Source organism: Anguilla anguilla, chromosome 9 (genome assembly GCF_013347855.1).
Source record: "Anguilla anguilla isolate fAngAng1 chromosome 9, fAngAng1.pri, whole genome shotgun sequence".
Classification (NCBI taxonomy): Eukaryota; Metazoa; Chordata; class Actinopteri; order Anguilliformes; family Anguillidae; genus Anguilla; species Anguilla anguilla.
Window position 1 is genome coordinate 44,205,382 of NC_049209.1, and position 20,943 is coordinate 44,226,324.

At 48.4% G+C, this 20,943-nt stretch overlaps 1 protein-coding gene across 3 annotated transcripts in view; it reads left to right on the top strand.

The window, feature by feature from the left end:
- Positions 1–20,943, top strand: part of auts2a (activator of transcription and developmental regulator AUTS2 a) — a 354,802-nt gene that overhangs the window by 3,988 nt on the left and 329,871 nt on the right. The window lies entirely within an intron of this gene.

The window sequence follows — 20,943 nt, forward strand, 5'->3', positions numbered from 1 at the left end:
AAAGGTAGAAAAAAGGAGTAATTTAAAGTGTGATACTTATTTATGTTCTATTGCAGTGGAATGGACGTCAACAGATGTCATTTTATGTTTTTTCAAACTGTGTGCTGCCCACACCGGCTCTGATGTGCTGTTATTTATAATGGTCAGAAAGCTGTTGACATAGTGTTGGCTATGACTAAAAAAAGTATTTACGGCATCTCTATAGGCATCTAGGCAGGGTTTGATAAGATGTCATTTAAATTTATAAATACTTTTCTCTCATTCCTCTTTTGAGTGGCCTAAAAGAAAGCAACCTCCATTTTAATGGCTAAATATTTGTGTTCTTCAATAAATGCTACAGCGGTTTATGTCTGTAAAAGCACTGGGTTTTATATAGGCCTGTCTCGGGTCACTCAATAAATGGTACTCTCCTGTATTGATCTTGTGCAATCAGTGTTGAGCAGCAGACTAAATATTAAGATCCCTAATAAATATCGCTGAGTGCACCTCCTTTTCATTGCCAAAAAATAGTTATTCTGGCGTTGTTTATTTTGACATCGCCGGGCTTGAGTGCTTTATAAATCGGTGCGTTGAGCAAAATTAAATCGCAGGGGCTGCGGTAAAATCTCATTGTTGGTGTTTAGGCTGCACGTTTTCCGTTTTTCGAACGACGCCCGGAGGATTCTTACGTCTGAAGGACCCTTTAGGCTCGATCAAAGCGCGGCATCTGCGTAGCCTTGAAGCGCGGCGCTATCAGTCGAGTCACGGACTTCGCCGGTCCGCCCCCCCCCCGGCTTCATCCCTCATTGGCTGCACCGTGGCATGGCGAGTGTGCGTGCGTGGAGGAGAAGTGCACGGGAGGCTGGGCGCTAGGCGCTAGGCGCTAAGGAGGCGAGACTGCGGAGGGGCAGTATGCATCCTGCACACACAATGACCCCCCCCCCCCCCCAGTCTTCCCCCCCACTCACCTCGACAAAGGAACGTTTTCTGGCAAGGTATTCGGCAAGACTGCTGCTGCATGAAGGAATGCGGCGCATAACCGAACCCTCTTTATATCCAGCTGGGTTCTGCGCGGGTTCTGGGGAAATCTTCCGTCTAGCGATTGTGCGACTTTCGCAATCCGGCCTGGCTGCGAAGTGGGGTTTGGAGAGGGGTGGGGGGGGGGGGGTTGACTGTGTGTTCCCTCTCACCCTGCCACCCCCAACCCCCACCCTTCCTTCCTTTTGGTTTCTGTGCACCGCAGAGACCCTTCGTCATTTTGGGTTTTGGAAGGCATTTCTTGTCGATTTAGGAGCCATTCGGAGGTGCTCCCAGCGCATCGAGATCCGGAATGTTCCGCTCGCACAGCCGCAGATGGCCTTTTCGCTAGTGAGCTGTGGAGGAGCGTGGAGTTTATTAAGCCTGTGTGTTGGAAGGCAGGAGGGCTGAGAGGCAGTGCATTACGCTGCCTTCGCGAGACGGCAAAATTATTGGGCCTCTGCTCTTATAAAGCCCGCATCCAGGAGTACTAAATAACTGCAGTGTAATCTTTGCTTTTCGATTCAATATAACTTAATGCCAGGACCGGCAGGGGTTTAAAAACCACATTACATAGCCATTGTGCTCCAGGTTCTTCATCCCCACTTTAATCCTCATTTGGTCGAAACCAATATATCCCATTGAAATCAGCCCAACTCTGGAAGAGAATGATTGCAGTATGAACAATGCATGGACTTCTGGCCACTTTGCCTCCCCTGCAGCTCGCTTGTCTTTAGCAAAGTGGAGCTGTAAAGTAGCACCAGCGATAGCCGGTACACTGTCTAAAGAGAGGGAGAGTTACCTGATGGAGCCAGTTCTGTGTACTGACCTGGCCTGGTCACCATCTCCATGAGTGTGGAGTACAGAAGTGTGCTTGTCAAAGCAACCTATTAGCGATATCAGCAACACTCGATTATCACTGATGGATGCTGAATTAATAGGATTAGCCTAAATATTACAGTATGCACGACACAACGTCACTATTTAGGTTGTAGAATAGTGTAATTGCTCCTTTTACTCTCTGGCTGATCTCGGAGTCTTTGGAAATGGTGTAGTCCTGTTCTTTGGAGCGTGACATGCTTGATTCAGATCAATTAAGCTCTGCCAAATGGCCACTTTCACTAATGCTGGGTTGCCCAAAGCTTGTCAAGATGGCAGGTTTTCTAGCTCTCTATTAAATGACTGGCAATCGCAGAACTAAAAGATTATTCAAATAATTAACTACATTAAGGTGGCAAATAGTTGTAATGATCTGAAGTGCTCTGATGGAAAAGCAGCCTCCTGTGCTCTGTTCTTCCAGGAAGGATCTCGGTTACTTTGTCTCTATGGTTGAAGCTCACTGGTAAAAGAGTCATTTGTGTCACTGGCTGTCTCTGAAGTAGTTGGGATTTGTGATTAGTCATAATCAGCTTCACTTTAGGTCAATTAGGACTGTCTGTGAATGAACAGCAACCTGATTGGGCCAGGAGTATGCTGAGCTGACCTGGATGTGATAGATGATGACTTATGAGATTCACAATGAAAAGGGTTGTGTTAAATCTTCAAGGTCAGACGGTGTCTTTCTGGCCTTCGGCTGTGTTTCACAGTCTTGTTCTCGTGCCGCTGACGGTTTGTCTACGAAAATGGCCGCGCATGCTGTAATTCAAGAGCCGCTTGTCGAATCTGCATATAATTAGCGTCAGTCATCACAATAGGTCCGCTATCTTCTCTACACAAGTAGAATAACAAAAGCCCAAACATTAAGATTAGCCATCTTGCTCATTTGTTTTCAACTCAGAAGTTCCCCTGGGGGAAAAATAAAATGGTTCTGTTCTGTTCTGTTCTCAGCTTTCTTAGAAGGTGAGACTTGATCGTTTATTTGAAAAGCAAACTGCCATTTTTTCAGCCGCAGCACACACAGGGTTAACGCGGGAAGGTTACAGCAGCTATACCATTAGGGAATCAGGACATGGTGTTCCGTGGCGGAGCCTGTAAGCAGGCTCACGTCTCGAATAAACCCATCGCCACATCGCGGAGTAACCGCCAGATGCTTTTAACAGTCATTAAATGTTATGATCCCGCCGACGTTCTCGGGACCGGCGGTTTTTTAACCGTGTCGGAAAATTTCAAAGAGCGGAGGGGAGGAGAGAATTGATTAAACACTACATCGCAGAAAAACTGTGAAACCGAATCTATTGATGTCAGCTCTGCTTTAAACCGCAAAACTAACAGCAGCAAAAAAAAAATGTAAAAAAAAAATACAGTGTGAAGAAAGAAACAACTCCCTGGCAGGTTTGATTTAATCCACTGGCTGCATTAAAAAGTCTTCAATTCTTCATAGGCATATTGTTTTCTGTGGCAGACTGCCAAATGAGGAAATATCCATTTTGACAAATATTGCTTTTTTTTTTTTTTTTGTCTGGCAATTAATCTTCCTGCCTCTCTTTTTGCATTTATTGCCGGTTCTGGCAATAAGCAAATATTACTTTATATGCATTTGCAAGCTGTCACTGAATGATATATTTTGTACATTGGGTGGTATGGTGTGATGACTGACGTGTCACATATGACATTCCCTCATCGCTCGATGTGTTTATTGCCGTGGCGATACGCGTGTGGGATCTTAAAATTCCCCGTGGCCTTGCGGTACACTGCGCACATCCATACTTTGGCACGCACGCAGTTTGTCATCCAATTAAAAAAAGGTGAAGACTTTGACCTTTATCTCGCAGTAGTAATGGCGAATTGACTGACCTCATTTCCCCCCCCCACCCCCCTTTCTTTTTGTTAAAATCTGTTCGCGCCCTTAGTTGGTCTCCACAGTGCGGGACACGCACAGCACAATGTGGGGGGAGGGGTGAGGGTGAGGGTGGGGGGGTGGGCTCGGTGGGTGAAGACTCCAAATTAATGTGTCTTTGGATTCACAGCTGTCGTTTAATACAGTACCCTTGGGGGTTCATTAGAGAGAGAAAAAACTCTGTGAAAGTGTTTATTTGGACGCATCAAGCGCTTGTAAGGCAAGCCGTTCACGGTTCATTGGGTGCGTTAAGATAGGCCTACTTGTAGGCTTCACTAACGTCAAATTATCTCTTTTACATTAACTGATAATTGTCCCGGTTCAGAGAACCTCCCTAAGGACCCTCTAATAAATCTAATTTTGCTTTGCGTGATATCAAAGCTTTGGTGGCATAAACTTAAACCCTATATTTATATTAAAAAAATTAAAAGTAATATTGCTAATATCCTTAAAGGTGTGGACTGACTGTGTCGGCGCTGAAATTTCTGAAAAAACAAACAGCTGAGCTGCTGACGTCCTGCGAGCAACAAAATGGTCGTTAACCGCCGCGACCGTTGTTTGCTTCTCATATATAATGTAGCGCGAGGAGCTCGCGCGTGGCCTCCGGTGCGGGCGGGGAGGCCCCTCCGTCGGTCCGCCGGAGCACTTTTGGGAGCGCGCCTTCCCAGCTCTCCCGGCATCTGTTCGCCGACGCGCCCCGCCGCTTCCGCGGCTTTTAATTAAAAACACTCGCGCGCGTTCGAGACGCCGACGCGAAAAGCTCGCGCTTCCGTTCCCGCCTCGCGCCTCAGGGACGGGGACGCAGCCTGCCCTCCCGCCGGCTGCGCGGTCCCGACTGTGAAGCCGGGGTGGGTTTGTTTTCCGGTACCTTCCGAAACTTCCATTTAAAATAGGTGTAGGTGTTTAAAGCCGCCTTTACAGCAGGTCTTTAGGCGGCAGGACTCCTACCCTCTGGCCTCTGGCACGTGCGATTCTTCCTCAGGCTTGCGGTTAAATGAGGTTAAATACAAAAGCAAACATGTTATTGAAATTACCCCGCGCACGGCTTCGGCTATCTACGCTGGAAGCTAATGCAAATATTTGTTCAGAATACACCATTAACCTAACCCTTGATAACACCAAGTTCGCCGAGCTTGTCAAGCCCCTTGGCTGTTGCCATTTCATAAATAAACTTACTTAATAGCAGGATATTTAAAATGAAATACGTTGACATGTCGAAAAGCAGGCTCATTAATTGAAATGACGTAAATCCATAATAAGCAGGCCTGCTTTTCCTTTTACTACCGAACGGTACAGTTTAAGGTGTGAGATCACAAATGTGTGATTAGAATGTTCTTAACTGGACATTCTAATGCTGATGTCACAATCACCACTGGTAATTGAAAGCAATGGAGTTCTAGAACATTGACTTGGAATGTTAAAAAAAGCATTTGAAAAAAACCTCATCTTCAATGGGTTAAGTGTATTTTTGCGATGTGCAGTGCTTAGTCAGGAAAAACGAAGCGTAGTCAATCATTACATTTCTTCCCTGCCGCAGTCAGGAAGAGGGAGTCGTCCTCTGGTGTGTCTTGTGTATTCAAAGACTTCTTTGAAAGGCAGCCGTTTAATCAGTGTTGCGATGCAATTTGTGGCATTTTAGGATCAGCAAAATGTAAACGAAAAAAACCCGGCAAAGAGGTCCATTCCAGAATCAAATCCTTGTGATTTTTATTTCTCAGTGTGCGTGGGCTATAAAAAGATTTCTAGAACACTCTGGAGCTGCATCTACAGAAGGAAAGAGAAACAATTAAATATAAGGGTGTTGTAGATTTAAGTGTAAAAACTAATTTTCTTAAGCAGTAGCTTCTGTTAGTCAGGACTGAAGACAAACACTGGATTAATGGTTTCGCAGCAGCTTGTAAAACTTAAGTCACCCAGCTGCTCATTAATGCTTTTCCTAGTGTGAAAAGACGTAGTGCCCAACTTAACCGCGGCATTAGCATGGAGGCAAATTACATTTTTATTTAAGTATAATTGGCTTTGTCTGAGTGGCTTTGTGTAATAATACGTTTCGCGGGGGTTTCCGAATGTCACCGTCGCTGAGGGCCGAGGCCGATCTCTCGCCGCCGCCGTCTTCTCCGGGTCCCGGCGGGCGAGACGGATGTTTGCGGGGGCCGACTCCGAAACGCCGGCGCTGAAAGGCGGCCTGTCTGCGGCGGGCGGAGGGGTTCGGCCGCCGCCTGTAATTGCCCTCAGAGTGATGTGCTCTGTCACATTACTCCCCCTGCCGAAGCCCGGGCCTGTGACAGAGCCGACGGCGCTGGGGGAAACGTATGGCCCCTAGGCCCGGCTGGGCTTAGGCAAGGGGGCCCGCCTCATCTGGATTGGAGGGCCGGGCCCTTCCGAACGGGGTCCGGCCCGCCCCGCTGCTCCGGATTGGCTACCGGGGCGCCGGGATGGGAGGGGCTTACGGCCGGGCCACGCCCCCTATCCCGCTTTAATCTCGAGCTCCTCCCGTCACCGGCGGCAACAGCCCAGAACGACCGCGCATGGGAATTTCCCCGCTAATTTAATCGCGGACGCCTCGCCTTTCGCCCTCCGCGCTAGTATCGCGTTATACACTCTGTTTAAGTGCAGGCTTAGCCTGTACGCTGCGTGCGAGTTTGTACCGCAGTTCAATGCAAAAAAAAAAAAAAAGAAGAAGAAAACAAAAGAGAGAGATTGGTCTGACTTAAATTGACTGGGAGGATGTGGTTCTCGCGCGTCGGTGATTGACTGGGAGGATGTGGTTCTCGCGCGTCGGTGATTGACTGGGAGGATGTGGTTCTCGCGCGTCGGTGATTGACTGGGAGGATGTGGTTCTCGCGCGTCGGTGATTGACTGGGAGGATGTGGTTCTCGCGCGTCAGTGATTGACTGGGAGGATGTGGTTCTCGCGCGTCGGTGATTGACTGGGAGGATGTGGTTCTCGCGCGTCGGTGATTGACTGCGTGAGACGACCCCGGTGTTCTCTTCACGGGTCCGTCTCCGTTGATTGGCACGCCGTCTCTCCGTCCGGGTTTTCCGCGGACGCGTCGGCTCAGGCCCTGTGAAACGCGACGCGTTCGTCGCCTCCGTCTCTGCGGGCTCTGCTGCGGCGGCGGGCGGGCGCTGTTTTCCGAGCGGGCTTTAAAGCAGAGTTGGGCCCGCGTCGATGTCCGTGCCGCAGCTTTAACGAATATTTAACGGCGTATCGCACCTGTGAAATAACCCCCCCCCCCCCCACCCCCTTAGCCCCCCGGATCCAGCAGCTCCAGGCTGACTCTAAGTAACCTGGATACGGGGAGCTGTCACAAGCTGCTCTGTTTGCTTTGGGCTCAGAGAACAATGACAAGCAAGTTGGCTTGAAGTTGTGCTATCACTTTTGGTCTGAAATGATGAAAAATGATCCCTTTTGTGATTTAATTTTAGCAGATGTTATACTTTTTTAGCAGATGTTTTACCTTCTAAAATTCTTGCTTTCTTGGTTTCGTGCGTCAAATCGCTTTCCCATTTGATCCTTTATGAGGGTAATGCAGAACAGTTTTGCTGTGATTCTTGTGAGGTCACACTTAGTTACACCAGAAAAAAAACAATTCAATCCGCCGAGACGGCCTGACTTTTGAAACCGGTTTATGATTCTGCTATGGCGCGTCGCTGTCCTCTGCCGACATTAATATTTATGTGGGTTACCTGAAAAACCCCAGAGCGTACGCCATTAAACCGGCTAGTTTTCTGTGAGGTTTTTTTGTAAATTTCTTTTTACAGGCTACAGGCGACGAACCGTCGTGGAGCTTTTTTTGTCGTCGCGTCAGTTGTTGCCTTGCGGCCGACGGAAGAGAGCGATTCCGGCACATGATTGTTTGCGCTCGCTTCAGGTGCAGGTCAGGGCCAGACGCTGCGTGGAGTCATGTGATTAAGAGGTCAGGTGAGCGGGGGGGGGGGGGGGGGGGGAAACGAGGTCGCGGGCAAACGCGGCGTCCCTGCGAACGGACGCAGATCCGAGCCGCCTGTGAGTTAGCCTACGTGGGCCGGTTAGCATAGGCTGCGTGTGTTTCCTGGAAGCTGGACTAATGCACTGGGGCGCTTTCATCTTTCGCTCTGTTATTTTTTGGTTTGGAATAATGGGATAAATGTAGATATTTTTACTCGAAATTATAAAGCGGCTTCCCTGAAATTAAGGCGAGGTGGCTTCTCGGGTTGCAGTTGCGCATTTAGACAAAACGAAAATATTTTGAGCGTCTTTTTACCCTTCTGCGAGATTTTTTGCCTTAATTTGCTTACTGTGGTGTTGTTTGGAAGTCTTGACCCCAAAATCTGCGATCACCAGACTCCAGTGGTTTTCTTGTGCTCGTTGTTTTGAGATGAAAAAAAAATAAATATATGGCTTTCACATTCTATAACATTTTAGAGCCCCCCCCCCCCCCATTCAAAGAAGTAAAATGGTACCAGAATGGACAAGTTTTCAACAGATCCCTGCCTTTTTGCAAATTCAGAATTAGTTGTTGCTGTGGCGATTAACAGCCTGATTCATCGCTCTCAGATTTGTACGGCGGAGCTGGTTTCAGCGCCGTCGGCCGCTCTTGCCGAAGACCGCGGGTTCGAGCGGCGTTTATTAGGCGCTTTGCGGCGCGCGGTCTGGCTACAGCACGGTCGCGTCAGAAGCCACAGTGCAGATTAGCCCGGAGTATAAATGGCGGCAGAGGCCACGGCTAACGGCTAACGGCTAAGGTCAGTGGAAAGGCGGGAGGCGGGAGACTCTGTGTGTTCACGACCCACACGTCACACGTCAGCGCTCCCGCACACGCTCTGTGCGTTTGGCCGAATTTTGGGCGTTTTGAACGCGCACCGCTCGTCAGACTGACGAATATTTCATTCGTGACACCCGCGTGTGTTTCCATGTTCGTCGTCGGAGTTTATTATGTTCTTCAGGGCCCCTGTTTGTGCTTTTTTTGAATAATGCATTTGGTACAATTTTTTTGCAAGTCTGGCTAAAACCGCGCGGTTGTAGCTTAACGAAAGCGCGTCAGTCTAATGGGGGGGGGGCGATCGGCCGGTGAGACGCCGCGCGGTAAGTGAATTGAAGCCCCGGGACGCGCAAGGTTTGCCAGGGGGGGGGCGGGGGCTGAGTGGGGACCAGGCTGTGTCGGGAGGCAAGATTCCTTCTGCTACACTGAGCGCGCTCACAAAAGGGGGGCGGCAGCCTTCCACAAAAGGAACCCAGATGGGCTGAAAAGACCTCCCATTGGAGAGGGATAAAAAAGGCACTGGGCGGTCATATTGTTTCCAGCGTGAGTCCTTTTCCAAAAGAAGCGAGTTCAGGTTTTTTTTCCCTGTTACTGTGTCGCAATGCAACAATGGAATCCCATTTCCAGACGAATGGAATTTCCATTTCCGAGTGTTCCGGATCGAACGCCGTGTGTTAGTTTCGTTTGTTTTACCGTCGCCACACGCAGGGGGAAAGGTGTCGTGTTACCACAGGAAGTTGATAAATCTTTGTTTCCTTCTCACTTTTGCTTTCTACGCCCAGGTAATGTAGGGTTCAGTGTCGCTGTGTGATCCATTCGCTACATTCTGAAGTGTGTGATCACAGAGCAGGCGCAAGCCTGAAGGCTCCCTGTCAGATGTGCTCTTGTCTGGGGCTAAACTTTCCTACTACACTGTTATGAAAACATGCCATTCCAGCCGTGCCCAGGAGTGCTTTGAGTGACGTGTGTGTCTTGCTATCTCCAGTAGCAACCCCCCCACTAAAAAAAACCTCCATATCGCTGTCCTCTCATAGGCTGCTGCAGAGGAACGCACTGTTAAGAATAAGTCTGTAAGCCCGTCAAGCTCGTTAATTAGCCCCTGACCACGTAGACTTAAGCAGTTTGCGCCGTTGCCTGTGATGTCACCGGGGTGGTCAGACACCAGTTGCAGCAGCCGCAGCTCCTGCAACGTTCACCTGTTTGCATGTTCACTGGGGGATTGCCAGCGTTGGATTTCAGTTTCAGTTCATCCTAGATTCTCTAAAGTTGTGTGATATTCTGTAACAGCGCATCAGAATGGATGTGTGCGATTTTTAAGTGCGAGTTCATACCTGGCTAATTATCACATTAGATTGGTCTCCACTTTGAGGTGAAGATAGCAGACTGTTAAGTGTGCCTGGTGCTGTTATTCTTTTGCATACAATAACTGGTGTATTCCTAACCGTTTGCAACGTTGGCATCGTAGACCTGAATTTAGCCCAGATCACAGAGAATTAAAAACAAAAAAAGCCTCACGGTCCAACTACACCTCTCAGTCTGACGTATTCTCACCTGTGGAATTTTACAGCTGTGTTCAATCTGTGCAATCTGTGTTTTAAAAAATTAAAAAAATAAATATATAATTGCTTTCCCCCCATAGTGATCACTTCCTGTGTAATTGTCGGAGTTTCAGTCGCAGGTCTGGTGTAAAACGTGTCCCCCGGTATTCCGGCGGGGGACAGGCGCTCAGATGGCGGTTTGTTTTGGCGGTTAATGGCGTGATGTCTACGGCGCGCACGCACGCACACGCGACGACGCCCCGGAGGCCCCTCTCTCACGGCGTTATCGCCGCCTGGGTGGCTCGCGTGATGTAAAGCTGCGTTTTTTCCGCCGCGGCTGCCGTTCCTTCTCGCGTTCGGGGGGACCGCATAATCCCCAAACCCTCCCCCCCCCCCCGCGTCCCGACTGCGTCTCCGTTCAGAACGCCGGCCCGCGTTCCTGAGGCTCGGCGGATGAGGCACGCGTGCTCTCGTAATTGAACATTTCGGCGTCCCGGTCGTCGTGGAAACCTGCCCCGAAACATCTTTTATCGAGCGAAACGCGGAGGAAGCGTATGAGCAGGGCCGCTCAGCAGTCGAGCAGATATCTTTGAATGGGCGGCGGTGCGGTATAATGGGTAAGGAGCTGGTCTTGTAACCTGAAGGTCGCAGGTTCGATTCCTGGGTAGGACACTGCCGTGGTACTCTTCAGCAAGGTACTTAACCTGCATTGCTTCAGTATATATCCAGCTGTTTAAATGGATGCAGTGTAAATGTATGTAAAAACTTGTGTAAGTGTCTCTGGATAAGAGCGTCTGTTAAATGCCTGTAATGTAATGTAATGAATGACGTCTTTCCAGTGTTGACTAAACTGGCCTGTTTGGTGTCGGTGGAAAGCAGTGGCTGCGTCAGATTTAGCCGCCGTTCTCTTAAGTGTTACATTACCTGCAGCGGGACGGGACAGCGATAGGTCAATATATCAATATCCACTCTCATTAACTCTTCCCATAATGCATTAGGGAGGACTCGCGAAGGCTTCCGCGGCTAATTTTGTTTGCATTGTGTGCAAATGAGGAAATCGCACGCATAAATGAATCATTTAAGAACCGACTGCCGGTCAGATATGCTTTTGCTGCAAAGGGAGCGCTCAGTCGATTGCTCTTTCGCCTTCTATAGATGCAAATTTTCAGCTGTGTCAGCATTAACCTTTTTTTCTGGACAAGGGTTAAAGAAAGCACGTACAATAATGATTTATTATAGTTATACACAATTAAATTGTGTATTGCCCTGTACCTATTCTCACACCTTCAGATCATTAGCAATGTTAGAATTATTAAGTTAACCAGGCCCGGAAACCCAATGGCAACTAACTAGTGATGGCAGAATTTATTTCCGAATTTTTATTAATCTACCACATCTAGTGTGCCTCTTTAAAAATGAAAAAAATTAAGATATCAGTTTGCTAGGAGCTCAGTTGGAAAGTAATGTCCTGCAGAATTGGTGGTGACCAGACCACTGGAGGAAGCAACTCGGTCTGTTGTACAATGTTTAATGAATAAAATGTTTGGTCAACAAACAGGCAGACTGAGGGCATCTGAGATTATTTAGTTTCCTTCATTTTAATGCTGAGTAATTTCCCCTGTATTTCCTTTCCAGAAAAAACAACATTTTTCTTAATTGTATTTTAATATTTTCCTATATGGCTTAACGTGGATTTTATTTACACACCCGGGTTAAAATGGAAGATTAGACTTTTTTTATGCGGAATCTTTCCAACCCGACATTTACTACTGTCACTGTGGAATATTTAACTAATTAACCCTTTCTGTCGCACCCTTCAAGCAAGTGTGAAGTATTAGACAGGATACTATTATACAGGAATCATTCTATGATTTCCAAAGTTAACATGTAAACTTATTTCTTTAAAAAAAACAAAAAAAAACTTGATAAACCCGTTTGCTGTGACATCATTGAGACAGCTGTAACTAGTGCCATTCATTTCAGTAGAGGAGACTGCTTACCCTGACAGTTCGAGTGAGCGTGGTGGTAATTCTGAGCCATAACCTGAGCTCACCTTGGCACCAGAGACCGGAAGGGACTGTTCAAATGAAGCCCACAGCGCGTCATTTCTCTTCGAAAGCGAGCGTTTGTCGTCGAAACCCACGCCGTCGATTCCTGAACGACGTCTTAATAGAGCGCAGGCTTTCGCGGGAAGAGCGCTTACGCGCCGTTTCTTCGCTACGGAGACCGGTATCGCGCGCGCGTTATCGATCTCTTTTATCATTCGGTAATTCGTCATGCAATTTCCACTGGATGCCTTTTCAGATCCTTTGACACGGGAAGGCGAGCCGTGAATATAAACCCTTGTTTGTGACACGCGCCATTGATTTTCGCTCCGCGGTGTGAAGTGCATTCACTCGGGTTTCCATGAGGAGAGTATTGAATATCAGCCTCTCTCTGCACCCTCACGCACCTTTTGGGCCCCCGGTGCCGTATTTTTATTGCGATATTTATTTAATTATCGTGCTCCGTTTTGTCTGTTTCTGGAAAACCTTTTAACGGAAATTGATGATCCAAACCTGAGTGGTGTAAGCTGCTTATATAGAACACGGTCAACCTGCAACGTAGGTAACACTGACTCAAGGGCATAATTTATTGGGGGAAAGGGGGGGGGGGTTGTAACCCAAATAACATGCCAAATAACATTGACTGATCTACCATAGAACACAATTTAAGTTGTCCTCTCATCCTAGAAAGCCTGGTTGGCTCTTCAACTCTCAACCGTCGTGGGTAATGCTGTAGTGCTGTAACACTCTTTCTGTTTTCATTAGAACAGCAGTGCGTACTGGGATACATGCTACGCCCTGCACAATCAATAAGTGTAAATCCAGGCTAGTAAATAAAATCAATGGATAAAAAAAAAATTGATGACATAGCTGTAGCAAGGATAGGAGATGTGACGCAGGCTTATGGTGACTTTCTCCCCCCCCACGCACCCCCACGCACCCCCACATACCCCCCCAACCCCCCCACCCCCCCAGAATTCCCCAAACGGCACTAATACTGAGTATACAGGGCTCGTTATGGCAGTAGGAGCGGAAAACTAGCTTGTCAACAGCGCTTTGCTGTCAGACGGTCACATTGCTCTCCCAGCAGGCCCCGGGTTTCACAGAGGCAGACAGTTACCATAGAGGAATCCAGCGCGGCTACAAACCCCCAACCCCCCCCCCCCCCACAGCGCCCCCCCCCCCCCCCCCCCCCGCCACCACCTCCCAAAAGGAATCATGTGAAATGGAGCATTGATTGCATCAGTGCGGACGGAGCGTAATGCATAATATTATTGCTGGGCCTAATCCTCGTCTGCAGAGGGAGCGGGGGTCCAGCAGCTCGCAGTGGGGGTGGGGGGTGTGGGAGAGGGGGCTGGGGGGGGAGGGGAATGGGGGGGGGGAAGGAAATGACAGCACTGGCACAGGCAGGCCGGCCCTGTCTGTTCATCACAGTTATGATTAGAAGCCAGCCTTGTTGCGTATGAATAATTTAATGTCTCCATTTCCAGATGTAATTTTAACCTCGATGAAACGGGCACCCCTGAAGGATTTCTGTCACCATTGTTTATAAAATTGGGGAGGAAAGGCCGGGCTGTATTATCCGCCGCGCTTAAAATGGCTGCTGCACACCCTTCTGTACGGGCGCAGTAAAACTGTGTGTACAAGTAGCGCACATTTTTTGTCTGTTTGTTTTTTTGTTGCCCTTTAAAATTTCTGAAGGTTTCGGTTTCTGGTATTTTTAGTTTTGAGCTGTTCTGTGCTGGTTATATCGAACGGGTTATTCAATGGCCATACTAAGCTGGTTATTTGTATTTTGGATGTTTGTAGATGAAGACCAGGCCATCATTTTTGGTGATATTTTGTGTATTTCATTGAGAACTGACAGTCATTCTTGGTCATTATTTAAGACTTCATTATTTCCAGACCTGACGGAAGACAGACGGCTCATATTTTTTTACGTTAAATGATTGACGGCCAGCTGTAGGCCTCGGTTCGGTTCGTGTCAATCACCCTTTTTATTTTGGCGGGAAAAGAAAACGTGATAACTGTCTGGCGCAAAATTGGAAATACGTTTGGAAATCATTTTCCGCGGTCGTGCTCAGAGCAGAGTGACATTCCGTGGCATCGCGACAGCGCTGGAGTCCAAACGATTCCACGGCCAAATCAATCTATAAAAGCAGTACGGTGTGTTTATTTTGGAAACGCGCGGTAATTATGAGCCCGCTTGTAAGTAGACGGGGCGAAATGGCCTTCCTCCATTTTGTTAAACCGTAAATACGTTTTCCATTCGGGTTTGGAGTGACGGCGATTTGTTTGCTAGCATTTTCTCGAATGCGTTTGCGTGACGGGATCAGCCCTGGCGTTCCGTCCGCTCCTGTGGATGAATCGTCCTCGTTTTTTTTTTTTTCTTGAAAGCAAATTAGCGCTCATTGTGAACGGGCTCCTGTAATGAAGCCAATTACGATAATTCGTGTTGAGCCGACGGCTAGAAATCGGCCATCAATATTCTTATTTATTTGTAGAAGTATTGTCCTTACTCTGAGTGTAACTTGCACCAGCGACCCCCTCTTTTTTTTTAGGTTACTTTGAATTTAATTTGGTAAAATAACACGAGGAGCCCGGTTTCTTTAGGGTGAATCCAGAATGTGAGTTACGCACGGTGTCTGGCAGCTGCGCCTGTCTCCGTCGGCGTCTCGGTACCCATCCACCCCCGCTGTGTGACAGCTCCGCTACGCGCGTACGAAGAGCGGTGCAAATTTCGACAGCCTCTTACCGCCGGGCTCGCAGCTACACCTGCTAACTTTCGGCTATGAGGTGCGTGCGGCAGCGGCAGGGCAGGCTCGTGTTCCTGCTAGCTACGCGTTTAAGTAACGCGGGGAGAATTGCCGTTACCGTTTATGAATGGGTGTTTTTAAAAAAAATGTTTTTTTTAAAAATTTTTTTTAAACTTTGCCGCCTGGCGGAACGGTGTTTACGGCGTCTGGTAACGGCGCGGCGTTCTTGTTCTGAGGAGACGCGCGGAGGAAGAACAGACGGCGGCGGCCCTGTTCGCTGTCAGTCACGCGCTGGCGTTCTGCCAGCCGGAGAGAGAGAGAGGCTTGTCCTCCCTCCCTCCCTCCCTCCCTCCCTCCCTCCCTCCTCTCCGGAATCGCTTTCCCCAGGCAAGCCCGGTCTCCGGGCCTGGTGAATTGAATATGCATGCACTTGTTAAGGGGGGGGCGGGGGGGGGGGGGGTCACGCGCGTGACATCCGGTAATGCGATGCAGTGTTGACGGAAACATTCGCGCGGTGGCTGTTTTTTTTTTCAGGGTGCATGCAAGATAAACGTTTACTGTGAGAGAATTACATGGTGCTAAAGTGTGTGTGTGTGTAGGGGTAGGAGGGGGAGGTGCTGGTGTGCTTGTAGACATGTGGGGAGGGTGGGGGGGCAGTGGGTGCAGTTATAGCGGGGTTTGGGGGGGGGGTGGGGGGTGCTGAGGCATACTGCCCATTTTCACACACTGAACTGGAGAGCGCTGGATCACATTTTTTTAAAAACGCAGAGAAACGCTCAGTGTTGCAGATTAGGAAGAGGACTCGCTGCTGTAACAGAGCAATTCGGAAGCCGAAGCTCTCATGTTTAAAAACAAATTGGTAATCCCAGGTCTTGACTTCAATTAGGTAAAAGACTTCTCAGAGGTTCTCTGAGGCGTCTGGCTTCCAGCAGCCTCAGGTAATTGATTTTGGAGTGTGTTAAATGTTCGTGGGACGTTTGGAATCACATTAAGTGGCCTAGCTCACGCTGAGGGACGGTGCTTTTCTTCCCCCCTCCGAATAACTCTGTTTCCTGGCCACATCCAGATTCATTAAATATGTAATGAACAGCTTTTCGAGAGCGTTTGACAAGCGGTAATCTGAGCTTTTGGAAAGCGAGAACCTTGGTTTGTTTATCGGTTTCGATCCGCGGGAAATATAATTTTGTTTTTTTGGGGGGGGGGGAAATGCATGGCGGTATAATTTATTTAGCCACCAATAAACGGTTGGGATGAGAAGCGGCTCGCTGCGGACGCCAAAGGAATCAGATTTCCCAACGATGCAAAGACAACATTGAGATGGATTTCTGTGGGGGCTGGGGGGGCGGGGTGGATCAGGCCACTGAGGATCGGTTCTGCTGGAATTTACTGGATCACAACTTAAGAAGATTGGGCGGGGGGGGGGGGGGCAGGGGGGTGGAAGGGGGGGGGGGGGCAACAGCAAACTGAAACTGTGATGCACCATAGGATGTATCAGTCTGATTTACTCCAGAACACCAGAGGAAACGGTGACGCACGGTCTTCCCGTCGGCCGTGTTGATTGATGGCCTACACCCTCATAGCCGCGGAGCGTAATCAAACGCCCTGCGTTGGCTCATTAGGGCTCCCGATCTGTCTTTTAATCAGATTAAAAACTGCTGTCCTTCCAAGTTATAGCCGCTCGCAGTTTAAATCAAACCCTGCTTTACGCGTACGCGACGCCCTGAAGTTTTTAATGAGTCACTGGCAGCACAGTCAGCCCGTTTGTTTGTAATTATACCGCCGCGCTATTTATTAGCAGCTGAAACGGATCCCATTACTAACTCCACAGTGAAACTGAGAAGGGTGTAATCATTTTTTTTGTGTGTGTGTGTGTGTGTGTGGAAATGGACCGAAGTAATTTGTCTCTCGGTGCAGGGCAGGACCGTTTAGCCGAAGGCCCAGGGGCCAAACGTCGTAATCATTATTAATAAATAAAAGCATTCATTTTTAATAAATCATTAATGAACGAGCGCGGAACCGTCCAGACCCACGGCGCAACTCACTTCCGCAGACACGTTTTAGCTGGCACCACCTGCGCACGCGTCCCACAAAACATGGGGGGGTGGGGCAGAACCTTTATTCAAATACGTCTGAATAGTGACCAGGTCTGCATCTGGACTATGTCTGTGTACCCTCCACAAGTGGAAGAATAATAAATAATAGCTACACATATTGCAAGGAGACGCCTACTCTATTTTTAAAAAATATTATTAGCCTGTATGCTAAATTTTTCAAAAGAACCCTGCCCCCCTAGTAGAAACAAGTTCAGGAACCCTGGTGCATGCTGTCGTGGACGGCATTTTTTATTTTATTTTTTCCCAGCTTTATTAGACAGGATAGTGTCGAGAGACAGGAAGAATCAGGAGGAGAGAGAGAGGGAGAGAAATGCGACAAAGGTCTGCGGTCGGACTCGAAACCGCCGACGCCGCGGCTCGCAACGAGCATGTGGACAGCGCTCTACGGGCCGCGCCACCGGGGGCCCCGTGGACGGCATTTTAAGAAGACTCTGGCGTCTGGAGACCCCGCTTACGTGCCCCGTTTGAGTGACGGGTTTATGGAGAGCTTGACACCGGCTGCCAGAGGTCGGCTCGTTCAGATCGCCCTCTCTTCCTGTCAGAGCCGCTCCGGAAGGTTCCCTGGGCTTGGCGCGGAGTCCGGGAAGCTTGACTGAAGGCCGCCGAAGGGGGTCGTGGGACGGGTTCACTCGGGCGTCGGGGGAACGATCTCGTTTTGAGGAAGAACCCTTCCTCCCCTTTTTTTTTTTTTTTTTTTTTTGCAAGCTGTGTGTTTTCTTAAAAGTTGGCATCGCGAACGTCAAAAAGCCCATCAAAGCAGGAGCTGAAAGCAGAGAGATGTTGAATCTGTTTCTTGTCATACTCGGTCTTTCATCTCCCAACGCGGAGAGAGAGAGAGAGAGAGAGAGAGAGCTGCTTTGCAAGTGAAATGCATCTGGGCTTGGCAGCGAGATCTGTAACATATAATCAGGGGGACGCCGGCGTTGGAACCAGTTAGTTTGCCTGCAGTCTGGCCGCCATGGTCCTCTGTGCTGTCAGAATTACGCATCTTTTGCTTTTAAAGATATATGAGTATGTTCCTCGTTACATGCTTTGCATGTATTTTCATCATTTCATGTTCCGTTGCCATGACATGGATTTTTTTTTTTCCTGTGGGTTAATGCGAAGATCCAAGGATTGTTTTCATTTGCAAATGCTGCAGGTTTGCTTGACGATCACGCAAAATGCCATGTGCTTACTTTAAACTGACTCTCAAGGGTTTTAGGACATTTGCACACTAACAGTCTGAGCGAAATTATTATTTTGTCTATAAGTAAAGGTTCTGTTCTTAAATTGTCTGCCTTTTATATTTGCTTTTTGACAAAGCAGTGGGAAGAGCTGGATACTAAGTTCCATGGAGACAGTGACACCATGGATCGCATTTCTGTCTTCTCAAAATGCAAACCAACTACTTTTATAAGTGCCAAGGTTTCAGCACATTTGAAAGTGGTTATATCATTATGGATTTGGAGGAGCATTTTCTGATTTGCACTGAAAATATATTGAGCAAAGATTTGCTAATTACATGTAGTAATCCAAACCCCAATGAGTCTGTCATTGCGGGCAGTTAGCATGTGAATTAAGAAATCATAAGGCAAAAGTCGAGAGGCAACAAAATGAATAATGCTATTTTCCATAAGCAGGGAATGATCATTAATAATTAACGTGGAGTTCGTTTCTAGTGCGCTGTAGCTGTTAACTCTGCGTTTAATATGCCATTTTATTGTTGTTTTATTTTAAGTATTTTATGGCTCGATCGTGGCGCAATACAATTCTCCATCGTTCACCCACGGCTTAATGATGTGATATTGCTTGCTGCTCATAATCTTCTCTATTTAAGCTGCGCTAAATGAAGCCTTTGAATATCCAATGTCTAAATATCTAAATATCCAGTATCTAATAAACAATGTAAAACACAGATTTAATCTGTTGAAGAGTAAGTTTTTAATTTTTTTAAATGTTTTTTCAAAATTCAAACGTCAGTGTTCTAGAACTCCATTGCTTTCAGTTACCAGTTGTGATTGTTACATCAGGACTCCATTTGTTCTATCCAGTTGTTACACATAACTCCATTGCTTTTAATTAATTAATTAATATAATTTTAATTAGTGATTGTTACATCAGCATTAGAATGGATAGCTAAGAACATTCTAATCACGTATTTGTGATCTTAAGCTTGACACTTGCTCTGATCGACGGATTCAGTTGATGTGGAGAAACCGTTGGCGATCAAGTAAAGGCAGCTCTGTGAATTTCGGCTCTTTTTGAGAGTCTGCAGCCGCGAGAAACGCGCCGGATGCGGCCTGACTCAGCGCGGCGAAAGAGAAACGCCGCGTGACAGCCAATGACGGGAGGGACGTGGGTCTGACGCTCCCGCACGGTGCTCTGCATTCTCCCTCTCCTCACACCGCGCTCTGCATTCTCCCTCTCCTCACACCGCGCTCTGCATTCTCCCTCTCCTCACACCGCGCTCTGCATTCTCCCTCTCCTCACACCGCGCTCTTCCTCGCCGCGTCGGTTAGCGTACGGCGGCGGCGGCGCTCCCGCCTCCGGCGGCGTCCTCCGCTCTGAAGAATGAGCCGGAGAGCCTCGGATCGTTCCAGCCGGGTAAATCGGCGGTCTCCGCTTCAGGAGCGCGGCGGCTGTACCCTAACCCCCGCACCCGAACACTCTCCGCCTCTACTGCGCGACCTGGCAACCTGACCCTAACCCTAACCCTGACCCTGATCCTGATCCTAACCCTAACCCTAACCCCCGCACCCGAACACTCTCCGCCTCTACTGCGTGACCTGGCAACCTGACCCTGACCCTAACCCTAACCCTAACCCTGATCCGCTGCACCTGCCACTCTGCGTGCGCAGGAGCGGCTCCCGATGTCACAGCGCAGACAGACGAGGCGCTCTACTGTGAGCCGCGGTCGGCGCGCTCGGGGGCCCGCCAGCAGCGTCTCGCCGCAAAGATATTTTAAGAGCGGGCGAGAGGCTGCCGCGCGCGCATGCGTTGCCTTAACTACAGCGGAGCCCAACATCGGCGCGCTACGTCAGAAACGCCACGGGCTCGGAGCGTGTTAAAGTATCTCTGGCGCTCTGTTCATTAGCCCGCAATCATTAGCAATAATAGTCACTTAGTCGTAGGAATTAAAATTCCGTGTTCTATTTGCGCCTTCAGAAACTAATCCTCGCCTAAGCCACACGCCATTAGGCGCACAACGCCGCCGAATGTTCTCCTTAAAGGAGTGGAGAAGCGGCCTGTGTTAACGTAGGCTAATGAATTGTACTGGGAATGGCGGGATTTCCGCCGCGGTTCGGCCAGATTTGCGAACGCTGGAGTTCTCTTTGATCACTGTCTGTTACTTCCTGTGCGTGCTTTCGAAATGATGCATTGTGGGCTGGCGATGCAAATGCATTACCAGCGCCGGTGGTGGTGATAAATGGATGGTCAGCTTTGACCTTTGTCTGACAGTGCGTATCACCATTACTTAAAACACATACATATACATACCTAAATCATTTGTATATGATGATAAAAATGCAGTGAACATCTTTCTAAAAATATTTAGAGTTGTTGGTTTTAAATGTGAAAATCTAATGTGAAAACACAGACCTTTCTGTATGTAAACAAACATGCAGGGAAACAAAAGAACTAACAAATGAGTATTTTTGCAAAACATCTGCAGGTATGATCGTCTGTGCGTCTTTATTTTGTTTACTTCATCCTTTATTTAGCCTGGAAGGTCTCACTGAGATTCGGGTGTCTCTTCTTCCAGGGAGTCCTGGCCGAGGCGGCAGCAGAAGTGTAAAAGTTTCCTCTAGATAACGGCAGATAAAAGCGTCCGCGCCAGCTGAGTGGTTCTGCAGTGTAAATCGCACCTGCAGTGAGTGGATAGTGCCCTTCTCCGCACTCTCCGAGCAGCGTCCGGATCCGGAAGGAAGCAGTTTAAGACCAGAGCCGCCCCCGAGGCCAAGAGAGCCGTTTGGCAGGAAATGGAAACAAAA